We start from the raw sequence: 16,838 nt of genomic DNA on the forward strand, positions 1-16,838 counted from the left end.
AGCACAGGGAAGGCCATGCGGAGTTACGGTTGATGGAAATTCTGCATTTGTATTTTTGAGATACTGCCTCTTATAGAAAATCCAGCAGATCCTAGATTGAAACAGAGCTGCGTTCAGATGACAGCTCTGACTCTTACTCTCTGCATTAATCAGAGTAAACTAACTGCTGTAACAAACAGCCCTCACATCTCAATGGCTTAATGTAGTAAATGCCTATTTCTTGCTCGGAACACAGTCCAGTGCAAATCAGTGGTGTTCTCCAAATCGTCAGTCTTCTTCTTGTACAGCTCTTCCCCTTCCAGGACCTCATCTTCCTTGGCGTTCAGTTTTGGAGGAGAAAGACAGACAGTGGAGGAGACGCACCTGCTTTTAAGCTGCCTCGGTCCAGAAAAGACCCGCATCACTTCTGCTCACTTTCCATTGGTGAGAACAAGCCGTGTGGATGCCTCGATGTAAAGAGATGGGGTGGTGCAGTCTAGCTGTGAGCCCAGGAAGAGGATGGGGTGAGCGTTAGCCATCTCTGCCACACTGGCAATGTCAAGTCACCGAACTCCTGTGAATACTGGACACTGTGACTGAGACCGCAGCTTCCAACTTCTGGGTAAAGCAAGGACTTACATCCGGGGCACCTGGGTGCCTCTTTGTTACCTGGGAGCATTTCAATCCTCTGCTGTCACAGTCACTCAGTTAACTGGTCAACCAGCATATTGCCAGCCCTGAGCCGGTCTGGCAACGCAGCTGGGGTGTCTGTCCTGACAGATATTGACACACATTGCATCTTCAGAAGAGACTGCAATATAGTACGTGGTTTTCTTGGTATTCTAATTGTGACAAATCCTTTAGAGTACATTGTACGTATATTAAGAGGGTGTCAAGTAATTTTTGAGCAGATTCATCCATGACTGCCTTTAACCTTTGGATCTTATAGGCTTTCTTGAAGCACTGAAGTGTTACTCTTTTTTCATGCCTGGGGATAACAAAAGACCAGGTCGTGAGGAATGACCTTGCCCTGCTGTTTTGCTTCCAGAGTGTGATGTTGTCTAGTATAAAATACTCCAGATACGTTTCCTGGTACAACATGCCTTGAAAATTATATGCTTTCAACTCAAAGCATAATTGGATATAAGAAACTAATGTTCATGCTGTTTTATAGCATGTTTCTCATAGCCTGTGGCCTTTTGAATGCACAGAGAGGAGATTAAACCTCAAAAGAATCCAAGTGTAATCTCTGAGCGGCTATGGATTTGTCAGGACAACCCAGTCTCCTCAGCAGGCTGGATCCTGTTACCCTGCACCACATTCGTCACCGAATCCGGACTGGCAGTGTTTTTACAGACAGTCGGGATAAAAAAAGGAAAGATAAAATTTATGGTTGTCCCGGGGTCCTCGCCGTAATCTGACAACAATAATCTTTGGTGTTAATGGCGTGGAAGCTACAGACTGCCCCTTTGGAAACTGAAAATGAGGACATTTAAAAGAAATCAAAGAGCAAATATCAAACAAGAAATACCTCTTCCATCATCCATTCTGGTGTCTATGTAATCCTGCATACTTTGGTCCGAGAGATCACTTGAGATTCTGGGGGCCTTTCAGGAGATTATCTGTATCAGTTAAGGCTTTGAAGTAGGGCTGCTGGCATCTCATTACTGACAGAGATCAAAAACCAAAGCAGGAGTGCAGTTCCCGGCCTGTAGGGCCTCATTCACACATCACAGAAGCACTAAATTATCAAAGTCTGGGACAATCTTTATGTGCTACCTGCTTGGCCACAAATAACTCTTCCTGCCTCTCTGTCTCGTCCTTGCTTTTCTTTCAGCTTGTGCTAATTCCCTCTGCCTTGTCAAAATCGAGGAAGTCTTAAAGATTGTAATGGCAGTTTTCTTCTAAGTTAAGAACAGATTTTCAACACTTTTGAGAAAGGAAAAAATTAAGCCTCCGTGAGGTTGAATAGTTTAAGTGGTAAATGTGCTTTTGATGGAAAAATGTTTCAGCAACTGGTCACTCTGTGGTTCATTGGTGCTGTGGTGAGTTTAGCCCTGGAATGAAATTGTTTTATTTAGGGTCTGAGCCTGGCGCTGAAGGGGCCCAAAGAGTATGTAAGCTCTGCCTCGAGGTGTTTGTGACCGAGACTGTTAATTAGCACGGAGTCCCCCCCTCCAGTGCTGTGACCTGGTGGGATGTTTCCCGGGATTATGGGAAGAGATGGGTAGGAGACCTAAGCAGCTGTCCTGATTGCTGCTTAGATTTTCCAGAAAACTTCCTACCTCTGGGGAGGCAGTGTGGGACCAGGCTCTCATGGAACAATGCTACAGGTCTGCGGAGAGGTCTTTCTCTCCCTTTGGCTTTCTCCTCCTTGACCTCCCTACCTGTGCCTGCTGTTCTCTTGCAAAACATCAGTGTTAATGTGCTTGTACTTGGGTCAGATTCACTCAGTCAAATGCCAGCCCTGAATCAATACACCCACCTTCTCAAATCCCATTCTCCTCCGTTAGGTAAATCCTGCTCCTGGGCTGTTGGATGTTGCTGGGGAAAGCCACAGAACTCTCTTTTCACCATCTCTCATATCCTTCTCTCTTTCTCCAGTTGACTCTCTGACATTCTCCACTTTTAAAACCTCTTCTCTCTTCTTAAGGTCCCTATTCATCACCTCTCTCATCACTCTTGACTTATGACCTTGTTTCCTCATTACAGTGAAAACAAAAGCCATTGGGCAGAAACTCCCCCAAATTCTAACCCACTGCGTCTCTCCCGCCTGTAAATTTCCCCACTCTGCGCATGCTTGTTCCCTCTCTCAAGTCCCAAGAGGACATACGTCCTCCCTCTTGCCCATGGCCAACCCCACCCCAGCTGCTCAAGACTGCATCCCCTTCCCGCTCCTTAGAAGCCTCAACTCATCTCTCCTCCTGCATCTGCAGCACCTCCCATCAAATGGCTCTTTCTCACCTGCCTTTGTACATGTTCAGGAGTCTCCCATCTGAAAACCTGAGTAGCAAACAAACACATTCCTTGACCCCATGTTTCCCTCCAGCCTTTTGACTCTGATTTTCTTCTCAGTCAAGATCCTTCAGGAGTTGTCTGAACTGAATGTCTCCATTTCCCCACCTTCCACTTGCTCCTCGTTCTACCACAGTGTTCTTTCTGCGTCCCCCATTCCATCAAAGCTTTTCCCAACAATAGCAATGACTATCTCACCATCAAATCCAATGACCACTTCAGTTTTTATCTGACTTGTCTTCTCATTAGCATTCGACATAATTAACAGTCCTTCCTTTCCTTGGCTTTCTTTGATGCCAAGCTTTCTTCATTTCTCTTTCCCCAGAGAAGTCCTTCCACATAGTAGGTGCTTAATAAATGATTGAACAAAGAATTTGCCTCCATTCCCCCCTTTATTCCTGTTTCCCATTCTTTTCTCTTTCCTTTTTTATTCTCCCCTGTATCTTGGATCAGATTCCTTCTCTCTGATGGGAAAAGGAGAGGGATTCTTGATCCTTACCCTGCCTTGCATGACAGAAAAACAATGGTCTGAATATCAATCGGAAGTCTACCCAAGGGAATAATAAATGTTGGAAACCTCGTACACTGTTAGTGGGAATGTAAATTGATGCAGCCACTGTGGAAAACAGTACGGAGGTTTCTAAAAAAACGGAAAATAGAACTACCATATGACCCAGCAATTCCACTCCTGGGCATATATCCAAAAAAAGCAAAAACACTAATTCTAAAAGATATATGCCCCCGAATGTTCATAGCAGCATTATTTACAGTAGCCAAGGTATGGAAGTTACCTAAGTGTCCATCACAGATGAATGGATAAAGAAGTGTTATATATGTATACGAATACTATGCAGCCGCCCCCCCCCCCAAAAAAAGAATGAAATTTTGCCATTTGCAGCAACATGGATGGACTTGGAGGGCATTATGCTGAGTGAAATAAGTCTGACAGAGAAAGACAAATACTGTATGATATCACTTATATTGATATGTGGAATCTAAAAAGACAACACATGAATATAACAAAAAAGAAACAACCTCATAGATACAGAGAACAAACTAGTGGTTACCAGTGGGGAGAAGGAAGGGGGGAGGGGTAGAGGATTAAGAGGTACACTATTATATTATGTATAAAATAAGCGACAAGGATATACTATATGACACAGGGAATATAGCCAATATGTTATAATAACTATAGATGGAGAATAACCTTTAAAAATTGTGAATCACTGTATTTTACACTTGTAACATATACTATTGTACATTATACTTCAATAAAAAAGAGGTAATAAAAAAATCTCATTCCCCAACAAACTTTAAAAATATTTTTAAAAATTTAAATATCAGTAAACAACAAAAACCACAACGAATAAAATCCTATCCCTACCTTCAGGGACCTTACAGCTCAGAAGAGGAGAGAGGCAGCGTGTCCAGAATCATGAAATCCTAAGGAAGGATGTGAATGCAAATGATACTGGGGGGCTGAGGGTTCAGGGTCACATCGTCAAAAATGGACACAGCCAAGAGATAGGACCTTCGCTGTCCTTGGGGAATGCAGACCCATGTCGGAACAAATCCATGGAAGGAGAGAGGGAAATCGTGGAAAAGAAAGAGGGGCAGGGGGAAAAATGTTGAGTATGAAGTTAAATTATATTTCGCAATATTTCTAAAGTAGTTCTTTTCTCTCTCTCCTCTGTGCCTGGGAAGAGAGAGCCATAACGGACAGCAGTGGGGAGAGAGCACAGCAATGTGAAGGTCTGACTCAGAGTAAATCTTTGGCCATGGAAGCCATGTGGCCCCGATGAGAGATGCCCCAGCCCCTCTGTGTTTGGCTGCCATGGGGCAGGGCACTCAGGAGGGTGTCACCAGGAGGAAACGGAGCCTGGCTTAAGGAGCTCTGAAGCCAGACTTCAGCTGAGATTGCCCCCACCCCCCCAGCCCGAGGATACCTGGAGAAACAGGAGCAAAAAGGAGATAATAAACAAAATGGCTTAGTATTTTTTTTTTCTCCTTCTCCTATCACTGAGCGTAACGGACAGGTCTTTCTGTCCCAGTGTAGACACTTTCCTAGGGTCTCGCAGAGGAGGGTGGGCTTATTAAACTCTGTTTGGATCTGAAGTGTATGCAGTTTCCATTGTGAGGTTGTTGAGACGATGAGGGCGAACAGAGGAAGATAATGGCCATCGAGAGCGTTTGCTGAAGCATGAAGAGGGGCCAAAATATCCGTACTGACTGCACCCCTGTTGGATTTGTGGCACTTTCTTATGTCAGTGAGTCACTGTTTAGGCTGCCTGCAGAGATGCTCCGGGGATGGGCCCCAGGTACACGGGGCACTAACAGCTGTGCGAGGAAACACATTTGCCACATTTGGATTTGATGTCCTTTTTCTAGGGTTAGTGGCGGGGGTGGGGGGGGCGTGTATTTAAGTGGGAGAAGAGTGTTGTCCCCTCAGGACCTACATGTGAAACTGGAGGGTGCATTACAGGGCAGGGGAGGGGATTATCCTTGTTTCTGCTCTGTAGGGTTTTGAAGGGACAAGTAGGGTGACACCTGAAGGGTGATGTGTTCATTGGCTCAAGATGGGACTCAGCAGATAGCTGACCAGTTCTAAAATTGTCCTTCTTCTCTCTGGTTCTTTCCCAAAAGAGAGCTGCGTGTTTTGTTGCAGTCATCTGTTTGGGTTTCAGACATTTCTCGCTCTGGGAGGCTCATGCTGCCAAACTTGGTTAATTCAAATCCAACACTCCTCTCTAGGGGAAGGACGGCTTTTGTCAAACTGTGAACTGCCTTATAAACAAGGCGGATCTCTGAACACAGAATCACATCCTCCAAGTCTCTGCTCCAACTGTGGTCACATTAACATGGAGGGCATCTGGACCAAAGTCCAGTCTCAGGCGGAGTTTCTGACACCATCTCAGCCCTTCCTGCATCCCTGGGCTGCCTTCAGGCTCAGCTATGGTCGCGCCTCCCAGACTGAGAGCTGGCCACACCCCTCCCTGGCTCCCCTGGGTCTCCCTGTAACATACAAATCAGTGCCTTTGTCAGGGGGGGGAAAGGGATTAAGGATGTCATGAGTCAGGGAAGGAAAACAGGTTGTGGATGGAAGAGGAAGAGAGGGAGAATATACCTCCCCGGTCCGTGAGAGGTCAGGGTCAGAGTGAGGGGGGCTGACTTGCTCTAAGAAGGTAAGATGCCCTGGATGAGGTTGCATGGCTACAAGCATGACCCGTAGTGTTACAGGGTTCTCAAAGGCTAAAACACATCTCTACGCAGAAAGTACATATTATGCTAGGGTGTAAAAAACCTTATACTTCAAAATATGTATGTACATGTGTGTATCGATGAGCATTAAACTGGGTTAATTTCTGAATGGTAGAAAATCATTCATTCAACAAGTAGCTATTGAATGTCCAGGAAGTTCTAGGCACTGTTTTACGCTATGAGGATAATAGTAAACAGAACAAAAATCCTTCCCTCGTGGGGGCAAGAGATAGGAATAAGAAATTAACCAACTACGATATTTTGTAGAACATACAGTGAGGTATAGAGAAACTCAAACAGAGTGAGGTATAGAGAGTTCTAGGGCAGGGGAGGGCTTACAATTTTAAATAGGATGGTTGGGACAAGCATCACAGAGAGGGTGGCATTTCAAGACCTAACTGAGGAGTGGACTCGGCCACGCAGCTCTCTGAGGAAGAGCTTTCCAGACATTCATTCATGATGAAAAGCATTTTTTTCTTTTCTTTTTTTTTAACATCTTTATTGGAGTATAATTGCTTTACAATATTGTGTTAGTTTCTGCTTTATAACAAAGTGACTCAGCTATACATATACGTATATCCCCATATCCCCTCCCTCTTGCGTCTCCCTCCCACCCTTGCTATCCCACCCCTCTAGGTGGTTACAAAGCACCGAGCTGATCTCCCTGTGCTATGCGGCTGCTTCCCACTAGCTATCTATTTTACGTTTGGTAGTGTATATATGTCCATGCCACTCTCTCACTTCGCCCCAGCTTACCCTTCCCACTCCCTACGTCCTGAAGTCCACTCTCTACGTCTGCGTCTTTATTCCTGTCCTGCCCCTAGGTTCTTCAGAACCTTTTTTTTCTTTTAGATTCCATATATATATGTTAGCATATGGTATTTATTTTTCTCTTTCTGACTTACTTCACTCTGTTTTTTAAAACACCCAACAAAATTACAGATTTTTCAGCAGCGGCCCTCAGTCTACAGATCTCATCTATTTCTTTGAGGCCAGAGTATTTTGTGGGAACACCGAGACAGAGTAGCCAGCCTCATCCTGGGCTGAGTGAGTACCCCTCCCTCCTCCTCCCCCTCCTCCCCTTCCTCCTCTCTCCTCCCCCTTCCCTCCTCCTCCTCTCCCTCCTCCTCCTCCTTCTTCTCATTCTCTACTTTCTTCTTCTTTGTCATCTTCATGGGGGAGGAAGTGGTAATAGTAATTTCATACATATTTTAAAGAGTACAAAGCATCAACAGTATTGTTTTGTACAATTTTACTTTAGATTTACCCACATACTTAACATGCTTATTGTTTTTCCTTTCTTCCTGCATCTCAACTTTCTACTTGGGATTATTCTCTTTCTAATTCTCACTTCTGTATATTCTATCCATTTGATTCTCTGCTCTTTTTCAGATTTTCTGGTAGTCTTTAGCAAGAGAATTTGTTCAAATTGTCCTGAGGGTACTATCATTGTCATTTCTTCCACTGAGACATTTTTCTGGGGTTCTGTAAGTGGTATGGCTGAAAGATCTGTACACAAGTCCAGTCTTTACTGCTAATAATGAATTTTGGTGAATAACCTCAGCTTTCTGGAGTCCGTTCTTCTTCTATAACAGGAAATTCAATTAGCTGATCTTTAAGTGTCCAAAATTTTATGATTTCTTGGCTTAGGACCTCCCAAACAGAAAATCATAATACATTGAGAACAGAGTTCTTTAAACTGGTGATAATTTAAACTGACTAGATGTATCAAACATGTCTGCCTTAGTCTAATTCCAGTATGTTTGTTAGGAAAATGTTTCCTGAGATTCAGACCAGTAACAGATTTCAATGTTCACATATCTGAGGAGGGAGGCAGCCTGAAGCCCATCTGTCATCAAGGTCCACTCAGGTGGTAGGAATCACCCTGGCTTTTTTAGATGAGAGAGGTTAGCACTGGAAAGTGTATGCCAGATATTGGGAATTCTAAAGGCAGAAAAAGAACCCTAAGGCACCAATGGCTTTGTTGCTACTAGAGCTACTACCTCTAGATAGAGCTGGAGGATCAAAGAGAAAAGGATGAAATCACTAAAGTGTAGAAGCTTGGAGGAAGGCTCGAGGGGCCAAACTGGGACCTCTGGGAAGGGGCCCTGCTGGTGCTCCTGCCTCAGGATCTTTGAGGGGAGTCCCAGCTGCCCAGGTGTCACTGTGGGCACAATAAAGCTGGTTCTAGGAGTGCTGGAAAAGCTGCCAGCTGAAGTCATTGGCTGCTACTGGGATAAGTGCCTCTGCCCAGGGAGCGACTCAAGCAGGAGGAACCGGTCTCTTCTCCCTCAGGGAGCCTCACACCCTCTCTCCTGCCCCCTGCTGGTGGAGCCTAACCTAGACCCTGCCCCAGCATCACAGAGCCAAATATAAAAGGATGGCTTTACACTTGACAGACAGCATTTGAACAACTAGCACACCGTCTCTGCGGTCTGCACTGGGGTGGCTGTATTTTGTTATTCTGTCACTGTGAATTATTGGCGTTTTAGGATAATGAGCCCTGCTTTATGCCCCAGGTGTTCATGTTTTTGTTTTTTTTTTTTTTTTATAAATTTATTTATTTATTTATGACTGTGTTGGGTCTTCGTTTCTGTGCGAGGGCTTTCTCTCGTTGCGGCGAGCGGGGGCCACTCTTCATCGCGATGCGCGGGCCTCTCACTGTCGCGGCCTCTCTTGTTGCGGAGCACAGGCTCCAGACGCGCAGGCTCAGTAGCTGTGGCTCACGGGCCTAGTTGCTCCGCGGCATGTGGGATCTTCCCAGACCAGGGCTCGAACCCGTGTCCCCTGCATTGGCAGGCGGATTCTCAACCACCGCGCCACCCGGGAAGCCCTTCATGTTGTTTTATGCGAGCACATTCCATCTATGTAAGAAATATGGGTACATTAATAGCAACCGAAAATGAACCCTCAGAGAAATCACAGAAAAGATAGTCACCTTAAGAAGCAAAAGCTTATTTCTTTTATTCCCATTTTCAACTTATCTATATTTTACTATTTGAGGAACTGCCTTACCTTGGCTTGTTCAAAAGCTCAGTCCACTTTCCTGTAATATACCATCAGACAACAATTCCTGCCTCTATACCCCGAACTAGCAACATTGGAGCATCAGTCTGCTGTACCGAGGCTCCGAAGGCTGTCTATGAGTCACACACTCTAGCATGAGCCTCTGTCTAAATACAGACAGACTCTGAGGGAGGCTTCCCTGGGGTGACCTGTGATTAATCCGGTTAATTGTAAACAAATACTCTCCCTTCAGTTTTAGTTTGCTGCATTTCTCTGCCTCTGCCTTTCTTTGCCACTATATAAGGACTGGCTCCAATGGTGCTTCAGATTTCATTACAAGGCAAATTTCATTAGAACAAACTCTGCTGTACTGTCTCAATTATTTTTATCATTGTGCAGTTTGTTATATCTAGCAATGTTTATTGTTAATCAAACATTTATCTGGGTACCTTGAGACCCTATTGAATCGGTGAGGCTCGTTTTATAATAAGTGAGTTATTTATAGACGGTGGAGTGGTTAGGGTTTTGCAAAACCAGCCAAAGAGATGAGAGCCCTATATTCTAGAAATTTACACCTAAAAAAAAATCAGCGAGGGCACTGCCATCAATGCAGCTAAACATACTTATACATTTACCTACACATATAGAGCAAGCAGCATAAACCAAGACCAAAGCAGAAGCATGATGTCAATTAAGCACAGACTTTGCTGTCTCTTGGGACTAATGATAATAACAAGGACTTCATAGCGTGAAATGTTTTATACCAACCGTTGTCAATCAGGCTTCTCCAGTTGCAAACAATGGAAACCCTCCTCAGCATGCTTAAGTAGACACAGAGTTTATTGAAAAATATTTAGCAATTCACAGATTCTCTGGAAGGACCAGAGGAACAGTCTTGGAAGCAATGCTTCCAGGAATAGTGCCTAAATCACATGCTAGAACCAGTCCAGTGAAAAATGCAATGGCCCCACTAATGAATGGCCGTAAAGTTTCAGTGAAGCAAGGTGAATAAGCTCCAGCTATCTCTGTGCAACGTTGTGCCTATGTGCTGTACACTTAAAAAATTGGTAAGAGGGTAGATCTCATGTTAAGTGTTTTTACAACCATAAAATGCCATTTTGAAAAAAAATGAAAAGACTGCAGGTCATAGACAGTGAAAATTGTCTTTCTGATACTGAGTTTGGGCCTCTCCTCCTGGAAAGGCTGTCTCTGCCGTCTCCAGAAGCCTGAGGTGTCTGCTTCCACTTAGTCCTGGGGCGCATTGCCTTCTGACACAGTCTTACGTGGCTCTGTCTGGTTGGTTGAAGCCTGGATTCATCCCCTGCGCCCTGGCTGCCAGTGAGGCTGGGAAAGCACGCTTCTGCTTGCACGGAAGGCTGGAGGAGCTGGTTGGAGGCACTGACGCATCAGACAGGGAATTCCCAAACGCAGGAGGAGTATTTAAAGGTCCCGGCCAGCGAAAAAGAATGGAAAATGTCTTAGTCATTTCTCAAAGTGTGGTATTTAGCCTCTGCATTGCAATAGCTCAAGGTGCTGAAGAAAAATCAAGATTTCTGAGCCCTCCCCCCAGATCTTACAGACGAGAATCTCTGCAGGGGAATCAGCAACCTACATTTTCCACGGGCTCCTTGGGTGATTGGGATGAATATTTGGCTCTAGAGGGAGAATGCCTACACAGTTTATATTTTCAAAAGCACTTTGGAAATTGTTATTTGCTTTATTTTTAGGACTGAGTAAGAAAAAGCTCAAATGACTTCTGTCAGAGATAAAAATCTCTGTAATCCTACACAGAAAGGCCTTCTGCTGTGGATAAAAGAGATAATAAATGTCGCTCTTCTTTTCACAGGAGAAGCATCAGAGGAAGAGGAAAGACACTGTTCCGGTGGGAAGAGCACGGACTCTGAGGCTAGCTTGCTCGGGTTTGAATACATTCTATGTAGCTCGACTAGCACGTGTATCAGATCGTATTTTCCAAAGGCAGCCTCAACGTTGCCCGTCGCACGTGCTATTCTAGAATCTTTTAAAATCTTGACTTTCCCCCCATCAAGAGATGGAAGCAATTTCTCCCCCTCTTGAATCTGGATGGGCCTTTGTGACGGCTTCGGTTGGTCCAATGTAGCTGAAGGAATGCGTCATGACTCCTGAGACAGAGTCATAAAGTGCCATGTGTCGCTGCCTGGTCCTCTGCTGATGCTCACTCCAGGAACCCAGCTGTCATGCTGTGAGGAAGCCCAAGCAGCCAGGGACCAGCTGACACAGAGGGGGCCAGGGCCCCTGGCTGACCTCCCAGGTGACCGACTTCCTGCCATGGGAGCCGTCATGAAAGTGGATCCCCAGCCCCCAGCTGAACTGCCCCACTTGATACCACATAGAGCAGGGTCAAGTCATTCCTGCAGATCCTTGACAAAATTGTAGAGGAGTGAGAAAAATTAATCATCGTGGTTGCTTTGTCACTATATCAGGGAGGTTTGCTGTGCAGCAATAGATCACTGGTAAGGAGATGAGTTAATTAACCTCTTTGTGACTCGGTTTCTCTGTATACAAAATGAGAACAATAATTGTAATCACTTCATAGAATTTCGATAAGAATTAAATAAGGTATTGTACGTAAAGCACTTAGAAAATAGCCTGACTATAGGGACTTCCCTGGTGATGCAGTGGTTAAGAATCCTCCTGCCAATGTAGGGGACACGGGTTCAATCCCTGGTCTGGGAAGATCCCACATGCCGCAGAGCAACTAAGCCCGTGCGCCACAACTACTGAGCCTGCACTCTAGAGCCCATGAGCCACGGCTACTGAGCCCACGTGCCACAACTACTGAGCCTGTGCTCTAGAGCCCGCAAGCCACAACCACTGAAGCCCGTGCGCCTAGAGCCCGTGCTCTGCAACAAGAGAAGCCACCGCAATGAGAAGCCTGTGTACCACCACAAAGAGTAGCCCCCGCTCGTTGCAACTAGAGAAAGCTTGCACACAGCAACAAAGACCCAACACAGACAAAAATAAATAAACAAAAGTAAATAAATAGATTAATTTTAAAAAAAAAAGAAAGAAAATAGCCTGACTATAATAAGTGTTATATGAGTGCTTGTTTGAAGAAATATGTAAAAGTGGATGAGATGACCAAATAAGACATTAACAGGCAATCCAGAGTTCCTTAGATATAGGGTAAAATTGCCCCAAATTTCACGTATCTGACGGGCAGCAATTTAAATCAGTAATCACCCAAATGATAACTTTTTTTAAATGTAAAATAAATTTTACCAGTTTTAATTCTACCTATCATTTCAGCTTGACTAATTTCAATTAATACTTATTTAATTTAAATGCATTATTTATTCTTGCCATGAATCATTTATTCTTACCATTTCCAAGTGAGACCTTAGAGTCTAGATACCCAGTTCTGTTTCACATCTCTCTTTCCCTTAGCTGAATGACCTTAGCCAATTGCCTTCGTTGTCTCCAAAGACCTAGTAGCTTGCAAATAAACATCTGGAAAATAAATAAAGCCATCCCCTATGATACACATTTCAGCTCTGTTCTTTCTAGGATGTGGTTCTTTACCAGGCAGATGACCTGCTGGAAATAACAGAACTGAGAGGCAGAATATATGACACTGCAGCTCAAATGTGATAGCACCTCCCGGGGCACCAAGATGTCGTAGGGACGAGGTGCCAGAGGCCGGACAAGAAGGACCTTGGAGGACAGGTGCCCCCGCCCAGGGTCCCAGCCAGGTAAGCCCCCGTCACCCACCAGGCGTCTCTGGGACGAGCACAGGTTGCCTAGTAACCTGGCGCCTCCCTGTACCCCTCAAAATACCTGCAGACATGGTATTTGTTACCCTGGCTGCCTAGAAGATTGTCCCTAAAGTTAGCAGCTTGAAACTACACGCACCTCTTATGCTGCAGTTTCTGTGGGTCAGGACTTAGGGATGGGCGTCGCTGGGTGGCAGTGAGTCAAGGCCCCGCAGCAGGCTGCCGTCAGGCTGTTGGCTGGGTTACAGTCTCATCCGAAGGCGTGACAGGGGAGCATCTTCCAAGATCACCCACATGGCTACAGGCAGGACCCTCAGACCCTCCCTGGCGGTGAGCCCCGAGCTTCCGTCCCTCAGCAGAGGGGCCTCTCGACAGGGCCCCTCTCAGCGTGGCAGCCTGCTTCCCGCAGAGCAAGTGGGCCACGGAGGAGAGAGGAAGAGCCGGAGGCGGGAGAGAACCTTGGGCGGGAGCTGCAGCGTTTTTTATAACCTCGTCTTGGATGTGTGACTTGGCAGCCAGTGTTGCCACGCTAACCTGTTTCACAGATTGAACCATCCTGGCACAATGGGGGTGGCCCACCCCGGGGCCACGTCCAAGCCTGCTCTCCACGGTCACCTTGTGTGAGAGGTTCCATCCTTTGGGCTCCCCTCAGGGCTTCCCTCAGTGTTTCGTCCACGTCGCAGTGCTGGAGGTGAGCTGGGAAGGAAGGCAGCACCGCGCTCACGTCGTGTCAGTGGCGCTCTGTCCGGCAGTCGCCGCGTGCGCGGCTCAGAGCTGGTCACCGCGTGGCCTGCGGAGAAGGACGGCTGCGCACTGTCCCCGCAGAGCTGGCGTTTTCCTGGGGAAGATGTCAGAACGCGCATAATTACAAGACAGGGCAAAATATTGCAACTATGAAATAAAGAAGTTGTGTTTCACAGCGAGCATGTAGTCAAGTGTTATTTAATTTTTAACTAGTAAATTAAAGGAAGAGGTTAGGCTAGGTGATCTCAGGATCCTGACCAGCTTTCAGTTTTCTAAGGATTGTGTGTCTAAGGAATATATCAGAGTAGAAGGAAATCAAGTGGGGCCTCATGATCTAGAAGCTTCCACAGTTGGCCAAAATGGCCTCGTGGCCCTCACAGAATTATGGGGTGTCTGGGCTAAGAAAGAAAGAGGTGGAAATGCAAAGTAGTGCCTATAGGATGGGTAAACAACAAGGTCCTACTGTATAGCACAGGGAACTATATTCAGTATCCTGTGATAAACCAGAATGGAGAAGAATATGAAAAAGAATATATGTATATATATATCTGAATCACTTTGCTGTACAGCAGAAATTAACACAACATTGTAAATCAACTATACTTCAAAAAAATAAATTTTTTTAAAAAAGAAGGAAAGGGGAGGGGTGAGGGAGTACAGTTATTTCTGAAAGTCTCAGAGGCCAGACTTCACAATTTCATTGCACTTTAGCCAAGAATGACTGGAGTGATTTTGAAATTTCCAGCAGCTTTCCTTGTGTACATTTCAAGAAAAAAAAAATTGGGACTTAAATTTCTCTTTTTCCTTTGAAAACTATACATGACTATACATTGGAACAATCTACGTGATCATGTCTGTTTTTTTCCCTGATATCCTTATTTTCTTCCCCCTTGAAAATTCACAAGTATTACTACTTATCGTGAAAAGTCAACCCACTTTATTTAAGATGCTCATGTTTTGCTCTTGTCATCGTGGGGGATGGTGGGCACTGGAACGACATCCCAGCAAAATCCGAACCTACTTCAATTCGTGTCGTCCCCAAAATTGACCCTACCTGAAAAATAGGTGTTTGGGGTGAGTCAAAATCATGCTGAATTTGTTCCTTTTCCTTCCACAAAACTTCTATCTTTTTAAAAAAATTGTGGATATATTTTTGAACATTTTCTTTCTCATTATTCCCCTATATGCAGCTTTATAGTCTATTTCTTCACCTGTCTATAGGGATGGTTTTAAAGCAGTCAGTATTCTGCAAGTTGTGGTTGCTGAATGTCTTCCCTGTTCAAGAAAGCCGACGTGCTCTAGGCTCTGTTCCCCAGGGGGACAGAGTATTAGTAGTACCCGCATCTTGGTAGAAATGCAGAATTACAGGTTCCACTCCCAAACTACTGAATTAGATCTGCATTTTACACAAGATTCCCAGGTGGCTAGTATTCACATTAAAGTTGGGAAGCTCTGTTCTAGAACTGTCATTGAGAGTGGGGTGTTAACTTGTATTTCTCGACAGTATGCGTGCACCAAACCAAGCTTGCAGATGGACATAGGGAGTACTGGGGACTTCTGGAGATCTCTCTCTTTCTCTCTCTCCCTTTCTTCCTCTCTCTCCTCCCTCCCTCCCTCTATTTCTCTTTCTCCCTCCCTCTCCCATCCCTTTCTCTCTCTCACTCTTTCCCTCTTACCTGCATTGACTTTACCCTTTGATTTTCCTCTGGAAATATTGAAACAATCGAGACTTGTTTTTGTTTTTCCTCATCACTTGGAGCTGATCCTTTTCATCTTTGATTCAGCCAGTTCCCTTCAAAGCTAAATATTAAACAGATCTGTCTCCTGACAGCTGACCCCAGATCGGGACGTGGCCGTGGTCCTCCCCCTGGGGGCGGAGAGCTGAGCCGACAAAGGTGGAGGGGAGACAGATTGGAGCCAGCTCCCGGCCCCTGGGGATGCCCCAAAGTTGTGTCTCTGCCTTCACGTCAGCCAAACAGCCAAGAGTCCAGCAACGGAGCACTTCTGGAAGGCATTCTTGTAGAAATTCCTTTTTTGCCAGAGGGTGAAAGGCTTACTAATTGATTTTGTCTGCCTTTCAGATGAACTTAGAGAGACACAAGGGTTTGAATTCTAACTGAGAGGTACCATTTTTAGATACTGGAACAAATGTTTCTATGTATGTCATATGACTTAGCTTTGCATGTTAGTTTCCCCCCCCCCCCCCCACAAGCTTGTCATTCTGTCCAGGGAAGTAAGAGCAGTTAAAGTTCATTATGTTGACTTTTAAAAAACGTATGTCTTTCAAAAACCATTACTTCTTCACAGCAAGTTGATAAAAGAAAGCTAGCTCTTCCCAAACGCTTTGAGACTTGGTGGCCCTGCCTCTCCCTGAAGGCTCCTGGCCACTGAGAACCCACCTCAGGCTCGTCGCTGCCCCCAGGGCTTGTACCTAAACTCAGCCTGCTGTTGGGCTCACATCTGATGTGCTGTGTGCCTCATTATGAAAATATGGAAGAGAGGAGATGGGAAGGGAAAACAGAGAAATGGCAAAACACCCCTTGGCCTGACCACTGCATGCTGAAGTGAGCAAGCTGATGGGGCTCTGTAACATCATGGAAAATGACAGAAATGGCAGTTTTACAGTTTACAATTGTTTTAGACACAGAAAAGCCAACCAGCCTCCTAGTCATCGTGAATGACCAATTTTTTTTTTTTAAAGGATTTTTATTTATTTATTTAATTTTATTTATTTATTTTTGGCTGTGTTGGGTCTTCATTTCTGTGCGAGGGCTTTCTCTAATTGCGGCAAGCGGGGGCCACTCTTCATCGCGGTGCGCGGGCCTCTCACTGTCGTGGCCTGTCTTGTTGCGGAGCACAGGCTCCAGACGCGCAGGCTCAGTAGTTGTAGCTCACGGGCCTAGTTGCTCCGTGGCATGTGGGATCTTCCCAGACCAGGGCTCGAACCCGTGTCCCCTGCATTGGCAGACAGATCCTCAACCACTGCGCCACCAGGGAAGCCCTGACCAATGTTTTTAAGAGAACAAAAATCACGAGAGTCAGAAAGCCCGCGCATAATCCTGAAGGAAAGAACCTGGGCTCAGA

At 45.4% G+C, this 16,838-nt stretch overlaps 1 long non-coding RNA gene across 1 annotated transcript; it reads right to left on the reverse strand.

Annotated features, from left to right (window-relative positions):
- Positions 1-7,405: 7,405 nt before the first annotated feature.
- LOC130707695 (uncharacterized) lies at positions 7,406-15,547 on the reverse strand. The gene is made up of 4 exons (XR_009007711.1): positions 15,431-15,547; positions 14,691-14,808; positions 13,626-13,848; positions 7,406-9,116 (listed from the first exon to the last, which is right to left on the reverse strand). It is a non-coding gene; the product is annotated as an uncharacterized LOC130707695 (long non-coding RNA).
- Between the last annotated feature and the right edge of the window lie 1,291 nt (positions 15,548-16,838).

This window comes from Balaenoptera acutorostrata, chromosome 3, assembly GCF_949987535.1.
Source record: "Balaenoptera acutorostrata chromosome 3, mBalAcu1.1, whole genome shotgun sequence".
NCBI lineage: Eukaryota > Metazoa > Chordata > Mammalia > Artiodactyla > Balaenopteridae > Balaenoptera > Balaenoptera acutorostrata.